This window comes from Hydractinia symbiolongicarpus, chromosome 13, assembly GCF_029227915.1.
Source record: "Hydractinia symbiolongicarpus strain clone_291-10 chromosome 13, HSymV2.1, whole genome shotgun sequence".
Taxonomy (NCBI): domain Eukaryota; kingdom Metazoa; phylum Cnidaria; class Hydrozoa; order Anthoathecata; family Hydractiniidae; genus Hydractinia; species Hydractinia symbiolongicarpus.
The window spans coordinates 2,294,419-2,311,065 of NC_079887.1; positions in this window are offsets into that span (position 1 = coordinate 2,294,419).

The following is a 16,647-nucleotide window of genomic DNA, read 5'->3' on the forward strand; positions in this document are numbered from 1 at the left end:
TGATGAGACGCTGAATAAAAGAAGTTTAATCGCCGGCAAACGAAAACCCGCGACTTCTCGTAAATCCCGGATTCTGCCCGTATAGTCAAAAGTATACAAAGAAAGTACCCAGGGTGTAAACTCAATTCCCGAACGATTTTTTAAATTATTATTTCACCACTAAAGCCCATGAGACTTGTAGTTTTTAAAAATGTTTTCATTTTTGATGAGACGCTGAATAAAAGAAGTTTAATCGCCGGCAAACGAAAACCTGCGATTTCACGTAAATCCCGGACTCGGCCCGTATAGTCAAAAGTATACAAAGAAAGTACCCAGGGTGTAAACTCATTTCCCGAACGATTTCTTAAATTATTATTTCACCACTAAAGCCCATGAGACTTGTAGTTTTTAAAAATGTTTTCATTTTTGATGAGACGCTGATTAAAAGAAGTTTAATCGCCGGCAAACGAAAACCCGCCATTTCCCGTAAACCCCGGACTCGGCCCGCATAGTCAAAAGTATACAAAGAAAGTACCCAGGGAGTAAACTCATTTCCCGAACGATTTTTTAAACTATTTTTTCACCACTAAAACGCATGAGACTTGTAGTTTTCAAAACTGTTTTCATTTTTGATGAGACGCTGAATAAGAGAAGTTTCATCCCCGGCAAACGAAAACCTGCGATTTCCCGTAAATCCCGGACTCGGCCCGTATAGTCAAAAGTATACAAAGAAAGTACCCAGAGTGTAAACTCATTTCCTGAACGTTTTTTTAAATTATTATTTCACCACTAAAGCCCATGAGACTTGTAGTTTTTAAAAATGTTTTCATTTTTGATGAGACGCTGAATAAAAGAAGTTTAAACGCCGGCAAAAGAAAACCCGCGACTTCCCGTAAATCCCGGACTCGGCCCGTATAGTTAAAAGTATACAAAGAAAGTACCTAGGGAGTAAACTCATTTGCCGAACGATTTTTTAAAATATTTTTTCACCACTAAAAAGCATGAGACTTGTAGTTTTTAAAAATGTTTTCATTTTTGATGAGACGCTGAATAAAAGAAGTTTAATCGCCGGCAAACGAAAACCCGCGACTTCTCGTAAATCCCGGATTCGGCCCGTATAGTCAAAAGTATACAAAGAAAGTACCCAGGGTGTAAACTCATTTCCCGAACGATTTTTTAAATTATTATTTCACCACTAAAACCCATGAGACTTGTAGTTTTTAAAAATGTTTTCATTTTTGATGAGACGCTGAATAAAAGAAGTTTAATCGCCGGCAAACGAATACCTGCGATTTCACGTAAATCCCGGACTCGGCCCGTATAGTCAAAAGTATACAAAGAAAGTACCCAGAGTGTAAACTCATTTCCCGAACGTTTTTTTAAATTATTATTTCACCACTAAAGCCCATGAGACTGGTAGTTTTTAAAAATGTTTTCATTTTTGATGAGACGCTGAAGAAAAGAAGTTTAAACGCCGGCAAAAGAAAACCCGCGACTTCCTGTAAATCCCGGACTCGGCCCGTATAGTTAAAAGTATACAAAGAAAGTACCCAGGGAGTAAACTCATTTGCCGAACGATTTTTTAAAATATTTTTTCACCACTAAAAAGCATGAGACTTGTAGTTTTCAAAAATGTTTTCATTTTTGATGAGACGCTGAATAAAAGAAGTTTAATCGCCGGCAAACGAAAACCTGCGATTTCCCGTAAATCCCGGACTCGGCCCGTATAGTAATGAAAGTACCCAGGGTGTAAACTCATTTCCCGAACGATTTTTTATATTATTATTTCACCACTAAAGCCCATGAGACTTGTAGTTTTTAAAAATGTTTTCATTTTTGATGAAACGCTGAATAAAAGAAGTTTAAACGGCGGCAAACGAAAACCCGCGACTTCCCGTAAATCCCGGACTCGGCCCGTATAGTCAAAAGTATACGAAGAAAGCACCCAGGGAGTAAACTCATTTTCCGAACGATTTTTTAAAATATTTTTTCACCACTAAAACGCATGAGACTTGTAGTTTTCAAAAATGTTTTCATTTTAGATGAGACGCTGAATAAAAGAAGTTTAATTGCCGGCAAACGAAATCCTGCGATTTCCCGTAAATCCCGGACTCGGCCCGTATAGTAATGAAAGTACCCGGGATGTAAACTCATTTCCCGAACGATTTTTTAAGTTATTATTTCACCACTAAAACCCATGAGACTGGTAGTTTTCAAAAATGTTTTCAATTTTGATGAGACGCTGAACAAAAGAAGTTTAATCGCCGGCAAACGAAAACCTGCGATTTCCCGTAAATACCGGACTCGGCTGGAAAAGTAATGAAAGTACCCGGGATGTAAACTCATTTCCCGAACGATTTTTTAAGTTATTATTTCACCACTAAAACCCATGAGACTTGTAGTTTTCAAAAATGTTTTCATTTTTGATGAGACGCTGAATAAAAGAAGTTTAATCGCCGGCAAACGAAAACCTGCGATTTCCCGTAAATCCCGGACTCGGCCCGTATAGTAATGAAAGTACCCGGGATGTAAACTCATTTCCCGAACGATTTTTTAAGTTATTATTTCACCACTAAAACCCATGAGACTTGTAGTTTTCAAAAATGTTTTCTTTTTTGATGAGACGCTGAATAAAAGAAGTTTAATCGCCGGCAAACGAAAACCTGCGATTTCCCGTAAATACCGGACTCGGCCCGTATAGTCAAAAGTATACAAAGAAAGTACCCAGGGTGTAAACTCATTTCCCGAACGATTTTTTAAATTATTATTTCACCACTAAAGCCCATGAGACTTGTAGTTTTTAAAAATGTTTTCATTTTTGATGAGACGCTGAATAAAAGAAGTTTAATCGCCGGCAAACGAAAACCCGCCATTTCCCGTACACCCCGGACTCGGCCCGCATAGTCAAAAGTATACAAAGAAAGTACCCAGAGTGTAAACTCATTTCCCGAACGTTTTTTTAAATTATTATTTCACCACTAAAGCCCATGAGACTTGTAGTTTTTAAAAATGTTTTCATTTTTGATGAGACGCTGAATAAAAGAAGTTTAAACGCCGGCAAAAGAAAACCCGCGACTTCCCGTAAATCCCGGACTCGGCCCGTATAGTTAAAAGTATACAAAGAAAGTACCTAGGGAGTAAACTCATTTGCCGAACGATTTTTTAAATTATTATTTCACCACTAAAGCCCATGAGACTTGTAGTTTTCAAAAATGTTTTCATTTTTGATGAGACGCTGAATAAAAGAAGTTTAATCGCCGGCAAACGACAACCTGCGATTTCCCGCAAATCCCGGACTCGGCCCGTATAGTAATGAAAGTACCCGGGATGTAAACTCATTTCCCGAACGATTTTTTAAATTATTATTTCACCACTAAAACCCATGAGACTTGTAGTTTTTAAAAATGTTTTCATTTTTGATGAGACGCTGAATAAAAGAAGTTTAATCGCCGGCAAACGAAAACCCGCGACTTCCCGTAAATCCCGGATTCGGCCCGTATAGTCAAAAGTATACAAAGAAAGTACCCAGGGAGTAAACTCATTTCCCGAACGATTTTTTAAAATATTTTTTCACCACTAAAACGCATGAGACTTGTAGTTTTCAAAAATGTTTTCATTTTTGATGAGACGCTGAATAAAAGAAGTTTAATCGCCGGCAAACGAAAACCCGCCATTTCCCGTAAACCCCAGACTCGGCCCGCATATTCAAAAGTATACAAAGAAAGTACCCAGGGAGTAAACTCATTTCCCGAACGATTTTTTAAATTATTTTTTTACCACTAAAACGCATGAGACTTGTAGTTTTCAAAAATGTTTTCATTTTTGATGAGACGCTGAATAAAAGAAGTTTAATCGCCGGCAAACGAAAACCGGCGATTTCCCGTAAATCCCGGACTCGGCCCGTATAGCCAAAAGTATACAAAGAAAGTACCCAGGGTGTAAACTCATTTCCCGAACGATTTTTTAAATTATTATTTCACCACTAAAGCCCATGAGACTTGTAGTTTTCAAAAATGTTTTCATTTTTGATGAGACGCTGAATAAAAAAAGTTTAATCGCCGGCAAACGAAAACCTGCGATTTCCCGCAAATCCCGGAGTCGGCCCGTATAGTAATGAAAGTACCCGGGATGTAAACTCATTTCCCGAAAGATTTTTTAAATTATTATTTCACCACTAAAACCCATGAGACTTGTAGTTTTTAAAAATGTTTTCATTTTTGATGAGACGCTGAATAAAAGAAGTTTAATCGCCGGCAAACGAAAACCCGCGACTTCTCGTAAATCCCGGATTCGGCCCGTATAGTCAAAAGTATACAAAGAAAGTACCCAGGGTGTAAACTCATTTCCCGAACGATTTTTTAAATTATTATTTCACCACTAAAGCCCATGAGACTTGTAGTTTTTAAAAATGTTTTCATTTTTGATGAGACGCTGAATAAAAGAAGTTTAATCGCCGGCAAACGAAAACCTGCGATTTCACGTAAATCCCGGACTCGACCCGTATAGTCAAAAGTATACAAAGAAAGTACCCAGAGTGTAAACTCATTTCCCGAACGTTTTTTTAAACTATTATTTCACCACTAAAGCCCATGAGACTTGTAGTTTTTAAAAATGTTTTCATTTTTGATGAGACGCTGAATAAAAGAAGTTTAATCGCCGGCAAACGAAAACCTGCGATTTCACGTAAATCCCGGACTCGACCCGTATAGTCAAAAGTATACAAAGAAAGTACCCAGAGTGTAAACTCATTTCCCGAACGTTTTTTTAAATTATTATTTCACCACTAAAGCCCATGAGACTTGTACTTTTTAAAAGTGTTTTCATTTTTGATGAGACGCTGAATAAAAGAAGTTTAATCGCCGGCAAACGAAAACCTGCGATTTCACGTAAATCCCGGACTCGACCCGTATAGTCAAAAGTATACAAAGAAAGTACCCAGAGTGTAAACTCATTTCCCGAACGTTTTTTTAAATTATTATTTCACCACTAAAGCCCATGAGACTTGTAGTTTTTAAAAATGTTTTCATTTTTGATGAGACGCTGAAGAAAAGAAGTTTAAACGCCGGCAAAAGAAAACCCGCGACTTCCCGTAAATCCCAGACTCGGCCCGTATAGTTGAAAGTATACAAAGAAAGTACCCAGGGAGTAAACTCATTTGCCGAACGATTTTTTAAAATATTTTTTCACCACTAAAAAGCATGAGACTTGTAGTTTTCAAAAATGTTTTCATTTTTGATGAGACGCTGAATAAAAGAAGTTTAATCGCCGGCAAACGAAAACCTGCGATTTCCCGTAAATCCCAGACTCGGTCCGTATAGTCAAAAGTATACAAAGAAAGTACCCAGGGTGTAAACTCATTTCCCGAACGATTTTTTATATTATTATTTCACCACTAAAGCCCATGAGACTTGTAGTTTTTAAAAATGTTTTCATTTTTGATGAGACGCTGAATAAAAGAAGTTTAATCGCCGGCAAACGAAAACCCGCCATTTCCCGTAAACCCCGGACTCGGCCCGCATAGTCAAAAGTATACAAAGAAAGTACCCAGGGAGTAAACTCATTTCCCAAACGATTTTTTAAACTATTTTTTCACCACTAAAACGCATGAGACTTGTAGTTTTCAAAACTGTTTTCATTTTTGATGAGACGCTGAATAAGAGAAGTTTCATCCCCGGCAAACGAAAACCTGCGATTTCCCGTAAATCCCGGACTCGGCCCGTATAGTCAAAAGTATACAAAGAAAGTACCCAGGGAGTAAACTCATTTCCCGAACGATTTTTTAAATTATTATTTCACCACTAAAGCCCATGAGACTTGTAGTTTTTAAAAATGTTTTCATTTTTGATGAGACGCTGAATAAAAGGAGTTTAATCGCCGGCAAATGAAAACCCGCCATTTCCCGTAAACCCCGGACTCGGCCCGCATAGTCAAAAGTATACAAAGAAAGTACCCAGGGAGTAAACTCATTTCCCGAACGATTTTTTAAACTATTTTTTCACCACTAAAGCCCATGAGACTTGTAGTTTTTAAAAATGTTTTCATTTTTGATGAGACGCTGAATAAAAGAAGTTTAATCGCCGGCAAACGAAAACCCGCGACTTCCCGTAAATCCCGGATTCGGCCCGTATAGTCAAAAGTATACAAAGAAAGTACCCAGGGACTCGTCGACGTTAAGGCGCGTTCTTGCGGCTCCTCGTTATTTTAACTCGCTTAATTTTATTTACGGCTTTGGCGAGTAATATTCTAACGCGCTATCTGGTCCGCAGATTTAATTAATTACAAAGTAGCGTGGCACGCCACCATTATTACATTGATTTCATTTGGGTTCTTTACTTGTCCTGATTTGTTTTGTGTCAAGTTTGGTTGAAGAAAGAATTGTTAGAAGAAAGAAGGCTAACAAGTGTAAGTTTTTTTTACTCCAATACGGTGCTATATTGTCAGGAACAAAATTATATTCATAATATAATAAACTTTTGGAGATTTCTAGCCGCTTTAGCTAGCTATACTCCACTCCTGCCCCACCAAGAATGGTTAAAAATAGAAGAGTTTATCTAAGAATTTTTATGTTGTTATTCGATCTCTTTTCACAAAAATATTCTTGTTTTTTCTTGTTTTTTCTAAATCATACTCTACCAAAACCAAAATCTCTAGCTATACTAACTAAAACTGCTTACCAAAGGTAGCTAATGTTAAAAAAATTATAAAATTTTTGCCTTTCGTACACTAAAAAATTATATATTGACTAACTCTGTAAGCCACATAGCAATGTGTTTTTATGTATATATATATATATATCAAATTGAGATACTTATTTAGTCAAAATATCCATAAATACATTTAGGAACTAAATTAAATTTAGAAAATATTTTAAATATTTATATAACGATAATCGTATATGATAACCATAACTGTATAAAATAACTAATAACTGTAGAAACTTAAACTAATCTGAGCTACATTCACATTTAACTAGCTTAAAAGTTTATAATACAGCCTTTTTAACAAAAGTTTTTTCTCATTTTCTTCCTTAATTTAACTGTTGTTTATGTATGGGAGCATGTGATCGCAAAACAAAATATAAATTTCAGTCGTTAAACAAGTTTGCCAACGTGAAATCAATTAAATTACAAAATCTGTAATACTTCTCAACTTTTCCAAATCACTACAGTTTATCGAAAACGTTTTCCCTATATTTTCAAATGTTAATGTTTTACTAAAAACTATTAACATTAACATTAAACTATTATTAAAGTATACTTTATAATATAAAAACTTCTGTTTACAACACTTTCAGTTCAAATTTGACTTTAACCTTATTGTAAAATCAAAAAAGTTCTTTTTTTAAAGCTTTACAATAACGTAAGACCTTTATTGTTTCTTTGTATTTTTTTGTCTCTTCGTCTTTTTCCGGGACTAATTTTACACTGTGTTTGGTATCTTGCAAAGCGGTAAATTCTAGATCTTTTAATTCTTCCATTTTTGTTCTTTCTGCAATTTTCACTTTGACTTCAACTTCTGCCACACACAATTTATAGTTTTCTGTCAATTCTTTTGTTTTTCCAGACTTCATACGTTTGCGCAATCGATCATACTTGTAAACAAGAGCTATATCACCAAGTATTGATTTTATCATTCTTGCTGTGTTACCAATCTCTTTCTCAGTTTGAGGAACATTCATTGGTTTTCTTTTAATTTTAAACAAAGAATCACCCTTATCTACTGTATTATTGGGAGCGAAATGTGGGAGTATAGTAGGAAAAATAGCTTTATTTGAAATAGGTGTCGATGTTACAGGTGCAAATTTTTTCGAACATGGTGTCGAAGGTACAACGGGTGGAAACAATGGTGTAGTAGGTGCCTCGAAATTGGTAACAGGTGATACTGAGATACTGGTTGACATGAATTCCTTCTTTTCATTCACACTGTATTCGAAATGTTTTAAATTATCCAAGAATACCGTGGTGTTTTCTTTAGTTACTTTGTAGGCTGGGATAATTTCAGTATTTTTTAAGCAATCAACCCATAACCTGGACAAAAATTAAAATTACAAAATATTGTAAATTTGAAAATTTAAGTATTAAAGGTGTATTTTTAAATTCAAATTTGTGAACTGTAAAACTTTTTGTAACTAGGTAGACAAAGATATAATTTACCCTTAGATATATGTGGTAATAAAGGTGTATTTTAAGATATATACATTACTTTTTCAGGTAATCCTCTTCCTGATTCAATGTCCACGATCGGAAATGATGCAACTTCAATGTGCTGTCTAATGGTAATTTTTCTTCATTTTTTATGAAAATACCTGTTGGTGTTTCTTCCCACCACTTGTGACTGTCCAAAATGAAGTCAGCGATACGTTTAAGATATGTTTCGTGATTTCTTGGGTATTCTTTTATCCAGTCAAATGGGATCAGTGTGCCTAAATAATGACAATAGGTACATAAATTTTAATTCAATATTAGCAAGAAAATCTTAATTTGTCCTTAAGAATAACTAAATTTCCTAATTTTTACATCAAATTTGTCCAAAATTTGTTTAATTATAGATTATAGATACTAGTCAATAAGGCCCGTGGAAAAATCCACTGAGGAGGCAGGATAAAAATGAAAAAGAAGCGTTAAAATTGTTTTAACGTCAAAGTTTGGTAAATTACAGAACAAAATTATAAGCGATGTTTTATAGAATTTGTTAAAGAAAATTGTAAGGAATATAATCGTCTTTGTAAAAGTCACGGACAGACAGACAGAAGCTCCGTATTATTATAAGATATGAATTATATAGGTTACATTTTTGCAAAATGTTTTCCAAGGGACTGAATGAAAATTAATACCTGTCATTGCATTACTAATTGGTTTGTACAATTCCTTGAATTCTTTTTCTTCTCTTTCTTCCAGCTCAATACCCTCATTTAACTTTTCTGCTGCTTGCAATCGAATTATCGCATTGGCTATAATGTTATCACCATGATTGTTAGATGTTAACTTAGTGAAGGTTTTCAATGGATTGAACATGGCTTCCTCCTTCTCAGTATTAGCTGTACGCCCAGAGATCAATCGTAATTGAGTACAGGAATGACGCATTAAGGAGTGGTAGTAAACACCGAAGAATTTCCGTGATGTCAATGACTTCAAGCTACCCTTTATATAGATTTTAGTCAGCATTGAGTGAATATGTGTTGCATTAATCAATCTCAATATGACTGGAGTGCTTCGTTCTTTATCAGGAAGGTATAAAATTTCCTGTATTTCACATAGAGTTGTCAACATTTTCACAGCAAAAGTATCTTCCAAATTTTTTATAGCCCAATTTGTGGCTATCAATAAGCTTCTTCTATAGTCACTAGAATTTTTAGCCTCTTTGTTGTTAAAAGAACTATCAATAATTTTAATTAGCTCTTGCTTTTTGTCAATGTGGTGTGGAAGTTCATTGTATATGTTTTTTATGTAATTGGATATGTCGTGTAATGGTTCATTGTTTAATACTTCGTATTTTCCAAGGTTCACTTCCTCCAGTGTATTGTTAATGTTCTCAAACATTAATGCTGGTAATCGTTGTATACCATGGACACTTTCAAGTAAAAGGGATTGTAGCTCTTTAAGTGTTGTGGAGCACGAGAACTGTATTTTTCTTTGGTGAAGCTCATGAATTAGTTGATCTTTTTTTAAGTTCTGGAAAACTTTCACCTTGCCATCATGGAGTGCATCGGTGGCACGTATTGTCATCTTCACCTGAGCCATTCTATCATGCAGTGATAAATGATCCAAGTTGTATGAATGGACCATACTGCTTGCACAATCAGCATGAATTCCACAAGAGTGACAGTAAAAATTTCCGCCCTTTTGTTGCCCTGCTTCAAAAGCTGCAGCTGGACTATCACCCTTGAAAATTCTCATAACATCAGTGATGTTGAATTCTTTTTCAACTGGTGATGTTATCTTCAAAATATCTTCCAGTCGATCACTACTGTATAGCAGCTGCTGGTCATTAGAAGGACATCTAGCTAACAGGTAAAACTCTGGCTTCTCTACTGTAGCTTGAATGTTGACTTTTTTGTTAGTCTTTTTCATGTATTCCTCATCTGTATAAAACACTGCTGGGTCATACATGCATGAAACTAACATTAGAAGGTGACTATGACTGGCAAGAGATGAACCATCATGCCAACACATCAAGTGCCTTGTTCTTTCTATCTCTTGAACCTTTTTAATAATGTCTTCATGACTGACCAGCTTGTCAAACTCATTTACACTTTTTAGAAAATTAAGTAGTTCTTCTATTTCCATTCCGTACAATTGTTCATCAGTGTGAAGCCTCATATATTGCCTATGCTTTCTTAGCATGTCACGTCTGATATCTGACAGTTCCATTTTTCTACCCAAGATTTCTACAGTTTCTTCAACAACTTTATTGTTTCGAAGTACAACTTTTTCAAACTTTTGAGGCACAATGAGGTGACCTAAGTTGTAATCTCCACTGGCAATTTTTTCTTTTAATTTTTCAGTTACTTGTTGATTCGTAACTTCTACGGGTATCGACAGATCTTTGAAGTTTGGAACGTTCAACCTGAAGAGAATGTTGTACATAAATATTAGCAAAGTTGGGACGAGGTTTGGTTAAAAAGAAAACAATTAGTATGTAGATATACCTTCGTTTTTTTTTTCTAATTCTTGTGAAACTATCATTAATATCATTAGCAGTAACACAGCAGCGGAATCTGTTAATGTTGCAACCACATAATGTCAGCAGTTCTTTCATTATCTGCCCAGCATTGGCAGGTGTAATACCTGAAAAATATATAATCATTTAAGCCTAAGTACACGTTTTTTTAAAAGAACACTAAAATGTTCTTAACATACCATTTTTGCTTTTCAAATTGTACCGTCTTGCCAAATCAGTGAAATTTATTTTAAATTCATCTGGATATTTGTTAATTTCAGTTATACAATCTTGTTGCTCCCATGTGTACTGCTGGAGATCACCAGTATGTGAATGTGGTCTTTTTATACCCTAGAAATATGTTCAAAACAGATGACAAGCTGTGATCATTAAATAACATGGATTTTAGTAGAAGTGTAAGTTATCATTTGGTGATTGAATTGCAGCTGTTGCACTTACAGCTCTTATTTTTTCTAACTCGTCTGAAGTTCTTCGTATTGCATTTTGCTTACTCTCAAAACCAGCTCGCAGTCGCAATTTGTTTCGGTTACGTAAAGAAACGGGTACACCAAATGTTCTAAAAAATGAATAATATGATGATTTAATACGATTCTATCTTTTTTAGGAGAGATTACAAGACGAAAACACGCTTAATCTCGAATAATCATCGCGAATGTAAAATAAATAATCTTGCAACCGTGGTGACAAAGATAGTGACAATTTTTGTATATGAAAATTTTGTTTGTTCATTTTAGTACCTCTGCCCCATACATACCTTTCTACTACTGTTTCGCTCCACTGATTTTCAATGTCAAGTTTTACAGCATTGACCAGCTCGTTCTTCTCTTTCTTCTCATTCTTTATCACCATTGTCTTAAAGTGTGACGTGAAGGAAAGATTATGATTTGCTTTGAATTCATCGTCTAATTTTTGAAGAGTTGCCTTGGTCTGCGCCTAAAAATATTTTTAAGATTAATTGATACAACTTAGCCATTTCATAGAACAATTTTATAAGAATGAAAGATGTCCCGTGATTTTTTACATGCGTATCCAAAATGAACACCAAACGTATATTTTTACTTTCGGACTTCTGGTCGTAACTTGTAACTCTGATTTCCGGCTTTATTGATTATTATGAACGCAACTTCTCTTTTTCTCATTTTGATTATGCCGAATGAAAATAGACATAAAGCTGGGAACGAGTTTGTTATTAAAGATCAGTGGAATAAAGGAGGTCATCTGGTATTTTTAATTAACGTACCTTCAAATTTCTTTCTTTGTACAATCCTGCTATGTCAGCTTTTTTTTTCAAGCTAAGTTTGCGTACGGGAAACAAACCCAAGTTCTCTTTCCATATCGAATTGTTTTGGCATCCAGGACAATTTTCAAACTGGTGTATTATCTTCTTGTCTGTCGACAATCTCTTCCATTTTTCATTCCCGAAACATTTAACGAGTTTATTTTTTGATTGGTGGTCTGTCTTTGCTAATGCACGGATGTTGTCAATAATTTTAGGGAAGCACCTTAGAAAGAAAAAAAACGATATTCAACAGCCTGGGAAAATAGTCATCCCCACTTTTGATTTATGAAAAGATGGATATAAATTTTTTTAAATATATGATTTTTACCTTCTAAATGTATCATAATTTATACTTCTTAAATCAGAATGAACTTCAAGTAACTTGTTAAATTGATGTTTCAACACCCGTCCCGTAAAAACCTTTTTTGTTTCACCATCGCACTTCTTGAGACCATGCCTCTCCGTCAAAATTTGATATACTCCAATTTTTATAAAACCACAAGTTAATGGATCGAGAATAGATGATGCCATATTGTACCAATTTCTCTTCAAAAATTTTGTCGCGCGCTTTCGATTCGATTTTGGCGGTAAAATTGGAGAATGGGCGCAATTGGCCCGTAAGAAAATTAGGGGACTGCGCAATTGTCATTTCCAAACCTAATTGGTTGGATGCTACTTTGTATCGTCCTTTTTTTCATTATTGACGCCGTAACCATAGCAACACAATAACATTTGTGTTTTTTTTATTTCAAGCAAATAGCCAAGATCAGGTTAAGGGCTTCCAACAAGTATATATGTACTTAGATATAGTCCACGGGATAATAGGACCCATATTTTAAGATTTTACTCTCACCTTCGGAGATTAATATCTAAACGGTTTGAAAAAATAGATGAGATTATAACTGTAAGAAAAATAGTAAATGTATGGAATTTATTGCCCACAGAAGTGACAGGGCTTGCACCTGTTCTGCATGATAAATCAGCAGCTATCCAAACACACTTCTTTCAGTAAATGAACAATAAAATCACACTTCGTTTAGTAAATAAACAATAAAACCTAACATGATAATGATAGTTATATTTGTTTAATGATGGGTAAGGAGGGCTAGGTGTAGAAAAGAAGTGGATATGAGAATAGAAATTAAAACTTCCCATTGAGTTATTTGTTGCTTATTTGAAAATACCTATTTCTAAAAGCTTAGGCAAAATTAATTCTTCAAATTTCATGGGAAAATGTAGTCATCCGCTAAAATAAAGAATTTTGAGACCACTTATATGCAAAAATAAGTTCCACAAAAATTTCCTCCACAAATAATTTGTTCAAATACAAAATAGAATCAACAACTCGATCAAAGTGAAACATGTATATATATAAATGGCCTGTTTACGTAACAAATTTTCACCCAATTGTGAAACTTTACAAAACTTGCACAAATTTCCTTTTGTGAATTAGTTCAGTTTAGATATTGTGCAGGAATTATAGTATATAACCTATTTTTGCTTATATCCTTTGTCTAAAGTGAATTTGTATTAAATTTACAGGGAAAATTAAAAAAGAGCTGGAATTAACGTAAAATGCAAAATAAAAGATTGCGAAAGTTTGTCCTTTTTTAAAAAATGCCTTTCTTTAAACTACACATTTTAGAGCAAACTGCAAAAAAAATCCACAAAAGTTAAGTATATATATATTAGGTTATATTTCTATCCACTTAAAAATTAAAATGGTGCTGTTTAATGTATTGGAAATATTAACCCTATAATAACTGTTTATGAGGGCAATACTGGAGAATATTGACCAACGTCAAAGTATTGCCAGAGCTTGCGAGGGCAATACGTGACAGGGGTCAATATTCTAAGGTATTGCCCGAAATAAACAGTTATTATATGGATTATTATCCGGTTACTGCATTTTACAACAAAAAATATAACATTATAAGCAGGATGTAGAAACTATGTCTTTATAGACACTATTCCCATGGAACGTACATTCGAACTAAAAATATATTTTTTTAAATCGAATATCGTGTAAACATTACAGGATTTTATCGTAGCTACAAACTAAAAGATAAAAGTAAGTTTCACTTCTGTTTCACGTTTTGTTTACTTTTTTCCGTGTTTATTTACATTTAATGCTACCGTATTTAAACTATAAACACTGTTGCTATGGTAGCGGGCAATACCGTGGAATATTATGACGTAAGTTCTAACCAATCACATTGCTCGATTTTCGAAAATATCGATGCCGCCCTATTGCGTGGCAGGCAAAAAGATCCAGGCACTAGGTAGGCGAGGTCCTATTTACCTTAAAGCGAAAAAGGAGCCAAATTCACAAAAATTAAGCAAACAAAAATTAATCCCGCAAGAACTTATCCCGCATTAATTAACATTAATTATGGCACCGTAGGTGAGTGGTTATAGCTCTCGTACTCTGTGCGGGAGACCAGGGTTCGATTCCTCTTGACGGCGATTCAACATGTGAGGGAAATTGGGAAGATGGCACACTGTGTGGGCCGTTGGATGTTGCCGGGAGTTGTCTAGTAGAGCGCGGGCCCTAATTGGGTCTGCGTAGCGCAAAATGAGCATTAAATACTCTAGGACTCTCCATCTAAGCCATAGCCCCTGCTGGAAATAATAGACAGGGTATATCCCTCGATATTTGTGAGGCTAGCCATGTAAAATATGCACATCTATCTATCTATCTACACACATAAGGTAGTCTGTTTCTTCGCATGAAGGTATCGGTACGACTTTATATGAATATATGTCAATCAGAAGGTATCCATCTACACTGGCTTAAAGCCTCAACACAATGTTTCTGTAGTAGAAAGAAATGGACTGAAAAAGACCTTTCCGCTCAGCTAGCAAGCTCCCACATCTTTCAGCCTGCCACGCAGTTGTTAGAGCCAGCAGGGCCTATCGTGAAAAATGTAAACATTCAAAAAGTTCTATAAATTTGTACAATATATATCACACACAGGACACAAACATTTTTTATGTGTAGCTAGCTATAGCTACCAAAACACATTAGGAAGCAAACAAACACAAAAGGAAGCATACAAATTGCAAAACATATCTGGCTAGCTAAGCATTAGAAATTAAACTTATAATATTATTGCTAACCATATTGAAAGAGAAAGAGAAAGCTAGCTAGGAGAAGAGACTTCATTTTATGATGGCTTCTGCAAAGTTGCAGTTTGCTTGTTTACGTGATCAACCTCTTCCCCAGGGCTCCTTCCAAGATTGTCGAAAAAGTAAACCGGCCCCGGGGACGAGATTGTCATTAGCTAGGTCTTAAAAATGACGGACCAAACAATGGCGGCGAAGTTCAGGGATTTTTAAAGGTAGTGCATTGAAATGCTTCTGCCGCTGGCTGAATATTGCACACCAGTTGTAAAGATGTAGTAGAAAGTGTAGCTTAGATAATGCAGAATGGGTTTTGTTCAAGGCATAAGTGCAAAAATTAACGAATAGCAATAAATTGTACAAAATGAATGACAAGTTGCCAAAATTGGCACAAAATATGGGAAAGATTGGCAATTTTTACTGCTTTATATTGAAGTTGGGACTTATGTCACGTACGATTTTGTAAGATTGTCATGTTAACTTACCAATTTATGTGTTTTTTTTCCCAGTGACTCGACAAAACTTCAGCGTTTTTCGAAAACATGCTATTTTTGGTACCCCTACTTCTGGAGCTCCCTGTGGTCATACGAGAAGGAATCTGAAACCGAGGTTATCATTTTTGAAAAGAGGAGGCTTTGCTGACCAAAATATGAACGAGTTATATTATTTCGTCGTAAAATGGTCGAGTTAATTAAACATAAAGTTCCCAATTTTTCATAAGCTGAAAAACGTGTAATTTCCAGACCCGGCCTTAATATCGACGAGGAGTAAACTCATTTCCCGAACGATTTTTTAAAATATTTTTTCACCACTAAAACGCATGAGACTTGTAGTTTTCAAAAATGTTTTCATTTTTGATGAGACGCTGAATAAAAGAAGTTTAATCGCCGGCAAACGAAAACCTGCGATTTCCCGTAAATCCCGGACTTGGCCCGTATAGTAATGAAAGTACCCGGGATGTAAACTCATTTCCCGAACGATTTTTTAAATTATTATTTCACCACTAAAACCCATGAGACTTGTAGTTTTTAAAAATGTTTTCATTTTTGATGAGACGCTGAATAAAAGAAGTTTAATCGCCGGCAAACGAAAACCCGCGACTTCTCGTAAATCCCGGATTCGGCCCGTATAGTCAAAAGTATACAAAGAAAGTACCCAGGGAGTAAACTCATTTTCCGAACGATTTTTTAAATTATATTTTCACCACTAAAACGCATGAAACTTGTAGTTTTCAAAAATGTTTTCATTTTTGATGAGACGCTGAATGAAAGAAGTTTAATCGGCGGCAAACGAAAACCTGCCATTTCCCGTAAATCCCGGACTCTGCCCGTATAGTCAAAAGTATACAAAGAAAGTACCCAGGGTGTAAACTCATTTCCCGAACGATTTTTTAAATTATTATTTCACCACTAAAGCCCATGATACTTGTAGTTTTCAAAAATGTTTTCATTTTTGATGAGACGCTGAATAAAAGAAGTTTAATCGCCGGCAAACGAAAACCCGCCATTTCCCGTAAACCCCGGACTCGGCCCGCATATTCAAAAGTATACAAAGAAAGTACCCAGGGAGTAAACTCATTTCCCGAA